We start from the raw sequence: 8,731 nt of genomic DNA, 5'->3' as shown, positions 1-8,731 counted from the left end.
TCCGCCCCCAGGTCTGCACTCACCCCCAGGTGCCTCCCCAGTGACCCCTGGGGCCCCCCGTAGCCCCATGGTCCCTCCACTTCCCCCAGGATCCCCAGGGCCCCTCTCATCCCCAGTCCCACCCCAGTGCCCCCCAGTGCCCTGCGGTGTCCCCGGAGCCCCCAGGCACCTCCCGCTGCCCCCCAGTGCCCCCCACTCACCCCCGGTCTCTCCGCTCCCCCGTGTCCCTACTCCCCCCAGGCTGCGTCCCTGGGCAGGGATCGGCTGGGGGGCACCAGGGCCATGTTCTGGGGGCGGCAGGGCCGGGGTCAGCGCAAGACCTCCAGAGAGCTCAGACACAGCCGACACCTTCCCTGGGTGGACGGAGCTTTATTGCCCTCCTGCCCCGGGGTGCTGGGGTCCCCCAGCGCAGGGCACCGGGGCTGCCGCCCGCTGCGCACAGGAGGCCTCGGCACGCTGCCGCCTCTGCTGAGCTGCAAAGACAATACAGAGAGGCACCATGGGTGCTTGGCAGCCGTTTCCCCCACGGAGCCCAGCCGGGGGTGGCTTCCCTGGCCAGGAGCCTGGGCGCCCCGGGCGCTGGCTTTCAGCACCAGCGTCCCTGGCCCGGCACCCACGGGGCCTCCGGATGCCTCCCTGTCCCTCGAGGCGGGAGCCCGGCCACTATCACATACCTCCCAACAGGAACGCCAGGTCCCGTTGCTGGAGTCACTCGGCTGGCGCGGTGTCCTGGAGGACGCCTGGCACACGGGGAAACGCAGCTGTCAGGACATGGCCCTAGCCCTAAACCCCAACCCCGGCCCTGGACCCTGACCCCGACCCGGGGACGCAGCCGGGAGGAGCGCGAGAGCCCGGTGTTGCCTCTCACCCAGGACGATGACGGCTGCCGCCTGCGACGCCTGGTAGCTCCCCGTGCAGCAGCTCTGGGCCGTGCTGAAGAGCCTCTCCAGCAGCGCGGGGCAGTCTCGGGCCTGGGGAAAAGCAGGGACGTGGGAGCTCGTCTCCAGCTGCCAACGCCCCTCCGCCCACCCACGGCCGGGCGGCCCTGCGGTGCAGGAGCCGCGGGGCATCCGGCCGCAGGGACGCAGGCCCCAGCGCAGAGCTCACTCACCAGGTGACCGCAGACCTCGTCCTGCAGCTCGGCCGCGCTCAGCCCAGCGCTCGCAGCGATGCGCCGCCGCACCCTCTTCGACCCCAGAAATGGGGCGCACAGGTGGAGAGCGACCTTGCATGCCTGGAAAAGAGCGTCGGGTCCTGTCACGGGGATGCTGCTCGCCTGCCTGGGTGCCGAGGGAGAAACCTCACCGCGGCAGCGTCCAAGCAGGGGTCTGAGCAGACGCCGGCAGCCCTGCGCAGGCAGGAGCGGCACCACGGCTCTGCTGGCGCCACGGGGCTTCCTGCGGCTCTGCAAGGCGCTCCGGGGGCTCTTACATTGGAGACGGCCGGGGCCGGGTCCCGGAGGTGCAGCACGAGGCTGGGAAATGCTTCCTGCACCTCTCTGCTGAATAAGGACCTCCTCCCCGAGGCGGACGAGGCCAGGGCGCTGTAGAGGTCGAAGGCCGAGCAGCGCAGAACCTCTTCCTCCTGCGATCGAGAAAGCCCATCTGGCAGGCTGCTAACGAGGGCACCGTGTACAAACCGCTCGGCACCACCGGGGCGCTGTCCGCAGGGGACGGCGGCACCGGGACGGCTCTCGCCCGCCAACAGGAGAATGAGCGGCTTCACTTACCGCCCCCAAGAACGCCCGGGTGGACCTGGCGATCTCTTCAAAGGCAGAGCCCACGGCCCTCGCCTTCAGCTGCCCCAGCACCTTCGCCAGCGCCAGCAGGCTCTCGGCAGCCACCTCTGCGCCGGCCACGTCCTCCAGGCCCCCGAGCAGCACCTCCACCACGGCTGCGCTGTGCCTCCGCAGCTGCGAAGCAACGGGCACACAAGCTGCTCACTATTCCTGCCTCTCACCGCTGCTCTTCACCGCTGCGCTTGCTAGAGCAAGCCCAGAGCAAACCCCAGCCCAGGGAGCCCCAACTTGCACCCAGCGTCCCCTTTGCCACCCTGCTGACATCAGAGCGAGGAGCGTGGCCTTAGCACAGCCCCGCGTCTGCCTCAGCTCGTCTCTCCAGGCTCCTCAGACCCCAGGCAGCTCTCCACTGGCAGCTCGCGAGTTCAGGCTGCGCTCGGAGCCCAGGAAAGGCCATCTCACCTTCGTGGGCGCTCCACTGGCCATGTTGCCCACGCCTCTCACGGCCATTTGCTGCACGGCGCTGACGGGGTCCCGTGATCTTGCTGCTAAGGCCTCTAAGAGGGGCTTCAGGAGCTTCCTCTCCTCCACCACTTTGTCCTTCATCAGCTGCAATCAAGCCACATGGCCACTAGCATCGGGCGCGATTCACACCAGGCAGGACGCAGGAACCCCTCCGAGCCCTCCCTGCCTGCTGCTGCCTCACCTCAGCAAAGAAAGCCGTGGCCGTGAGCCGCAGGTTGGTCGAGCGCGAATCCAACCACGGGAAGAGGCTCTGCACCAGGCGCTGCGGGACGAGCTCCGCGCGGAGCAGCACACTGCGCACAAAGCACAAGCAGGCTCATGACACGCGATCGTGCGGGACGGCCACGGGCCGCGACTCCCAACTTCTCCCGCTCTGACGCAGATGCTGCTCTGCACCTCAGCAGAGCTCCCGGGCGCTCAGGAAGGTCTCAGCAGCCCTTTCCCCAGGACAGCCCCCACGACACGGCAGGGCGCATCCCGGCGGCTCTCACCTCGCCAGGAGACACACGCCAGTGGTGTGAGCCCGGGGGTCTGCCAGGGACGCCCACACTCCCTGCTCCCGGAGCAGCTGCAGCCATCGCTCCTCCAGGCATTTTGCCAGCACCAGCTCCATCGCCTCCACAAATAGTCTGGTAAAAAAAAAAAACCCAAGAAATCTCCGGTCACAGAAGTTTGGGGGAAGATTTCTCTTTAGCAGAGCTAGAACAGCTCCGCCGCTATGGGAGCTGTTTGTTTGCTCATCCTAAACTCCACTGAGGGAGAGGCAAAGTACCCCTGAAATGACACTCTGCAGCCTTCAAGTCTCAAGCTAACCAAAAACCGGCATTTTCATCCTTTGTCCTGCCCCAAACCCATGGACGGCAGGAGAAAACCCAGGCTCCCTCGGCTGACTCCATGCCAGATGCCCAGGGCAATCCCCAGCGGCTCTGCTAAGCAGCGCTTTGTGGAGAGCACCTTGCAGGCGGCACACAGCACCGACTTGCTCCTGCCCTTGCGCAGCGGGAGCGCGGGCAGAGCACGGCGCTATGGGGAGCTCCGCGACAGCCCCTGGCTGGCCACACAGAGTCTACGGGCGGGAACGGCCATGCTGCGGCCAAATCCCCAGGCACGCTGCCCTGCAGCGACCAGTCCTGCCTCCCCACGGAGGCAGCCCAGCGCCAGCGGGACAGTCGGGCGTGCCTGCAAGGCCACGAACCACACGAGCAAAGACCCGGGCCACAGGCCAGCCCTGCCCCTGCCCCTCCTCACCTGCCCGGTGTGTCATCGCTCCCCGGCTCCCCGAGGGACAGCGCCATCTCCTCCCCCAGCGTCTCGCTGACCTGCCCCAGGAGGCCGGGAAGCAGGCAGGGAAGCAGGTGCTGGACCAGCCTCTTGCTCCGCAGGACGGACACTACCTCGGAGAGGGCGCGGGTGATCTACAGAGAAATTCAGCCAAGAACCACCTGGTAAAACAAGGGCTTTCCCACCGGCCACGTCCCCCTGCCAGCCTGGGGGCTTTTACTGTCTCCAATTCTCACTGCGGCGATGGCCGTGTGGCCCAGCAACGGCAAACTGTCCTGGCTCCCCACACCGCTAACGCTGCCACTGCCCCGGCACAGCACCCTGCGAGGCTCCACCGGCGCTCGCACAGGGCACAAAACTCCCTCGCGCTGAAGCACGAGTTGGAAAGTAGATGCGAAGCAGCACTAACACCTCTGCCGCTGACCGTACCGTGCGAGGCTCCAAGGCAGCCTGGCTGCTGCCCAGCTCCTGAGTGCAGCAGTCGCTCCCGTGGCTGCTCTTTCCAGCTGCCCTCAATTTTTTGGCTAAGCGCTCCAGGATTTGGCGTCCCAGGGCGCTTCTCCCCAGGCTCCTCCACACCTCCACCGTGTCGCTGCAAGGGAACAGACGCTTGCCCGTGAGCCCCTATCCTCAGCTACCTGCGACGTCCTCACAAGAGGCCAAACGCTCTCCTTGTCTGCAGCGGGGCTGGCAAGGCCCGCGTCAGGGCAGAGACACTGGCCCACGGTCCTGCAGCGCTCAGCCTTTCCTGGGGAAAAACCACCTGCTTCCGACCGGGACCCCCCACGCAGGCGCGCCCTGGGGCTGGGGCTGACGGCAGGGGGAAGGGCCAGTGCGCAGACCTGTCTGTGGGCAGCTGCTTCTGGAGGAGGCTGTTGAGCACCGGCTGTTGGTGAGAGCGGACCAGGAGGAACATCGCCCGCAGCACGAAGCGCCTGCGGGTGCTCTGCCGGGTGCTCTGCAGGCAGGTGTAAAGGATGCGCACGAGTTCAGGCACCTGAAAGGAGGAAGGCGAGAAAGAACGGCTCGGTGCGTCTTTTCCCCGTCCTTCTTCGGGGCCAACAGCCAACAACAGAGAACAGCCAAAGGCGAATGCAAAAAAATGCCTCTCTTACCTCCTCCTGGAATATTTGCTCTCCGCACTCCCCCAGAAAGGTGAGCGTCCACCGCCCAGCGGCCCGCGCGCACACACGCCTGGCGCACAGCAAGCTCTCCACGACGGTGCTCACGAAGTCTGTGGCCTGGCCTCGGGGGAAATACTTGCAAACAAGCTGGGGAGAAATCAGAAACGCAAGAGACCACGTCCCAGGTTGCTCGGATGCAAAACTCATGTCCTGAGAGCAGTGCGCTCACACACACACACACACACACATCATGGCATCTGCTCCTTTGCCGTGGAGCAAAAGGACAGACACATCTCCAGCCTGCTGCTCCATGCTCACGCCACATGTCCCCACGCGACAGCTCGCTCGGGGAACGGCGCGAGACCCTGCAGGGAGCAGGGAGAGGGGCAGGAGCCCGTCACCAGGCCCCCACCCCACGTTTCAGGGGCCAGTTACCTTCGCGATGTTGGCGGAGGTCGCCAGCAGAGACTCGGAGGTGACGGTGCCGAGTCTCTCACACAGGTGCCCGATCTCGTTGGTCCAGGGCACCACGTCTGTGGTCTCAGCTGGAGCTGGGAGAAAGGGGAGTCACGTTTGCAGGGAGCGAACCTCTGGCCCCACGTGCGGATAATGGAGGATCTGAGGGAGGACGGCGAAGGCCACGCGAAGCCAGGGCCCCCCCAACATGGCACAGTGGGTTCGCGAGCCAGGCGAGGGGCCAGCCGCGGAGGGGGACGGTCTCTGGCACCGGGGACGACGTCCTGCCCTCAGACAGCAGCGGCGGACGGCCCTGCGCCGCTCTCCTCACCTCCTATTTGGAGCAGGTGGCCAAGGCAGGTCGCTGCCCGCTGTCGGGACACGGCTGACACGTCGCACGTCAGAGGCCCCAGCAGTCCCGCCAGGGAGCCGAACTGCTCGCAGGCGCGGTCTCGCTGCGGGAGCGAGAGGCAGGCAAAAAGGTCACCGTCAGCCCCGCGGCTGCTCGCCCTCTCCCGGCCGTGCTGCCCCCGAGCCGTGGCTGAGCCAGGGGTGAACGAGGGGCTGCCCCACGGCCCCGGGAGACCCGAAGTCCGGCGCCTGCCGAGGCAGAGCTCCCCGCGTGTGGCGTCCCCGCTCACCCTGTGCTCGCGTCCGTCTTCGTAAGCGCCCAGCAGCTGGACGCACACCTGCAGGGCCCTCTCCCTCTCGCACGCGTGGGTCGAGGCAAGCCAGCACCGCAGAACCTGGGCACGGGCAGACCTGTCTCACCATGGGCGTTTTTCTGCCCAATGACCCTCGCCAGCCCCCTCCCTTCCCGGCCTTGCCACCCCACAGCCCCAGTCTCTCCGGGTGCCCCGGCCCCGGGCGAGGAGCCCTTCCCCACGGGAACCTCCCTGCTCCGGCCTCAGCCCAGGCTGCTCTCGCCACGGGCAGCATTGACCTGTGCAGCGCCCCTCGCTCACAACTGCGGCTGGGGAGAGGCTCTGGCTGCTCTAGGGGGCTGCAGGACACTGCGAGCTGCCTGCAAGGAAGCTGTGGCCGATGGGAAGAGCTTGGATGTGAAATCAGGGCAAGGGAGCCTGAAACTAGGACCATTTCACTGTCCACCAGTCTGGGTGTTGCACCTAGTTACAGGGAAGCTCCCCTCCTTGGACCAGCCCTGCAGGCGGGATCCCCACGGCTCTGCCCCACTCTGGCAGCGGTGACGCTTTCCCTACCGCCCCGGGGACACTCACCTGCACCATGTCCTTGAGGCAGATGGGGGCCAGCTCTGCGCGGAGAAGGGCTGCCATGAACTGGCCCAGCGCTCGCAGAGAGGGCGCCTGCACACCCTGACACCAGAAAGGGGGGCTGAGGCCGGGCACCCCACGGAGATGCCAGCGCAGCCAGCAGCTGCCAGAGCGCAGGGCGCTGGGAGCTGGGCCCCCACCGAGGGGTGGCCCAGAAGGGCCAGCGGGTACCAGGGCGCGTGGAGCAGCCGCCGCCGTCTCCCCTCTCATGTCCGTCTGCTCCGGGCGACGAAGGCACACGACGCCCTGGCAGCACTGAGCCAGGAGGCTGCAGTTTTCCTCCCTGCTCAGATGGGGCTGCAGCTTGCTGCCAGGAGAAAAAAGGGAGGGAAGAAAGAGAAGGGGCTTACCAGCACTCTCCAGAGCGAGTCAGAGGACGACTGCCTTTGTCCCCATCAACAGCCCCAAATCCAACGCCCGCAGCCCCAGCCACGCCAGCCAGCTGGGCTGGGCCACGCAGCGACTCCCACAGCCCGGGGACAGACCCTACCTCAACTGCTTCATGGCCACGAGGGCCCGGGGGTGCACCGGGGACTCCTGGGGCTCCTCCTGAATCACCTCCTGCAAGTCACAGGCAGACACGTGCAAAGTGGGCAGCGGCGCGGGAGAGCCCTCCCACCCGTCCTGGCCGTAGGCTCTTCTGCCAGACCCCGCAGGCACCGGCACCGCCACCCCCACGGCTCCCACAAGGGTCCCGTGGGACGAGGCGGCAGCTCCCTGGCGCCCGGATGCACCACGCTTCCCCGCCACAGCCCCGAGCGCCAGCACCCACGTCCCCCAACGGTTTGGGACATGGCTCGGGGCCCGTGGGAGTTTGTGCAATGCCCCAGGAGACCATCGCACCTCTGCGCAAATGCAGAGCCCACAGCTGCCCTGGGCAACGGTCCCAGCTCTGGGCACTCACCAGCAGGGTCTGCAGCAGCTCCCGCTTGCAGCAGAGCTCGAACCCGGGGCCGGTGACCGCAGCCTGGATGGCAAGGCTGATCTCAGTGACGCTCTGCGCCAGGGAGAGCTTCAGTTGTGCATCCTGATCCCAGAGGAGAAAAACACACTTTGAGCTCTTCGCAGGTCCGAGGGCGGAAAGAGCAGCGGGGCTGGGGGGAATCTGCCTCCAAGCACAGCACGGGGAGGACACTATGCCTTCCGGGAACCCCGCGGACCCCAGCTCGGCACCTGCGCCCCAGCAAGGAAACCTCTCTCCCCTCCTGGGAAGGAGCCTCCCAAGGGGAGGGAAGCAGCTGCCCCGCTGCCGGCCGGAAAGACCCTGCGGACCCCTGCCCAAGGGAGCAGGGCGAGCAGTGCTGGCACGGCTGCGACGGGAGAGGCGCGCACGGGAAGGGCAAGGAGAGGCTGGAGCTGGCGGCACCCGGCCGGCTCTGCCCCGCGCCCCAAGCACCCACCTGGCAGCCCTCGCGGTAGAGCTGCAGGACGTTCCCCACCACGTCTCTCTCAACGTGGGCGAGCAGCTGCTCCCTGGGGGCGCGCAGCGCCATCTGGCCGTACGTCACCATCAGCGCAGCGCGAGTAGCGCGGGTCCTCACCGTGTCGCTCTGCCGGGAGGTCGCCGGAGAAGCACCGAGACGTCAGCCCGCGGCCCCGCTGTGCCCGGGACTCCACACGCTCCCGAGGCGAGAGCTGCCCTGCGCCCGACCGGTGGCGCAGCTCCCCACAACACCACCACAGGCTCTTTACCTTCTGGTGTTTCAAAGTCCCCGTGAACTCCTTCACCGAGGACAAAGCCAGCTGGAAGTGGCTCTCGGCACAGCGGGACACAACTGAAACCATTCCCTGCAACGCAGCAGAAACAGGGAGTCGCTCCAGCCCCAACGCCCAGCCCTGGCCAGCTCCACCGGCCAGGCAGGACCTTTCCCCAGGGAAACGGGCGTGAACAGAACGCCAGCAAGGGCTGGAGCAGGGCATGCAGGGCCCCTCTGCCCCGGGGACACGCAGGGGACACTCGGGAAAGCAGGGCGACACGAGAAATCCTCACCTGTGCCTCCCACAGCTCCACGAAGTTGGCTGCTTTCAGATGTGCCAGCGTCTGCTTTCGCACGTGGCGGAGGCACCCGCAAGCTGCCAGGGCCGTGCCGAGAGCCTTGTACAGGAACCGCTGCAAGAGAAGAGGCCGAGCCCCAGCTGCGGTGACAGCCCGGCCTGGCGGGAGAGGGCCAGGCCACGGCAACCCCACTGTGCCGGTGCCCGCGGCGCCAGCCCCAACAGCGGCCGGTGGCCAGCCCAGCCCTGCCACCAGCCCAGCACGGAGGGGAGCGCGAGCACCTTCTTGGGGAAAGAGTGGGCAGCAGGGAAACCAGCCC

At 67.2% G+C, this 8,731-nt stretch overlaps 2 long non-coding RNA genes across 2 annotated transcripts; both read right to left on the bottom strand.

Moving 5' to 3' along the window:
- Positions 1 to 427: 427 nt before the first annotated feature.
- Positions 428 to 953, bottom strand: LOC136992223 (uncharacterized). Its single transcript, XR_010884306.1, has 3 exons — positions 869 to 953; positions 675 to 740; positions 428 to 473 (listed from the first exon to the last, which is right to left on the bottom strand). It is a non-coding gene; the product is annotated as an uncharacterized lncRNA (long non-coding RNA).
- Positions 954 to 7,944: 6,991 nt separating this feature from the next.
- LOC136992222 (uncharacterized) lies at positions 7,945 to 8,437 on the bottom strand. Its single transcript, XR_010884305.1, has 3 exons — positions 8,407 to 8,437; positions 8,109 to 8,204; positions 7,945 to 7,966 (listed from the first exon to the last, which is right to left on the bottom strand). It is a non-coding gene; the product is annotated as an uncharacterized lncRNA (long non-coding RNA).
- Between the last annotated feature and the right edge of the window lie 294 nt (positions 8,438 to 8,731).

The sequence above is a fragment of the Apteryx mantelli genome, chromosome 5 (genome assembly GCF_036417845.1).
Source record: "Apteryx mantelli isolate bAptMan1 chromosome 5, bAptMan1.hap1, whole genome shotgun sequence".
NCBI classification, from domain to species: domain Eukaryota; kingdom Metazoa; phylum Chordata; class Aves; order Apterygiformes; family Apterygidae; genus Apteryx; species Apteryx mantelli.
This window is presented reverse-complemented; position numbering and strand designations above follow the sequence as displayed.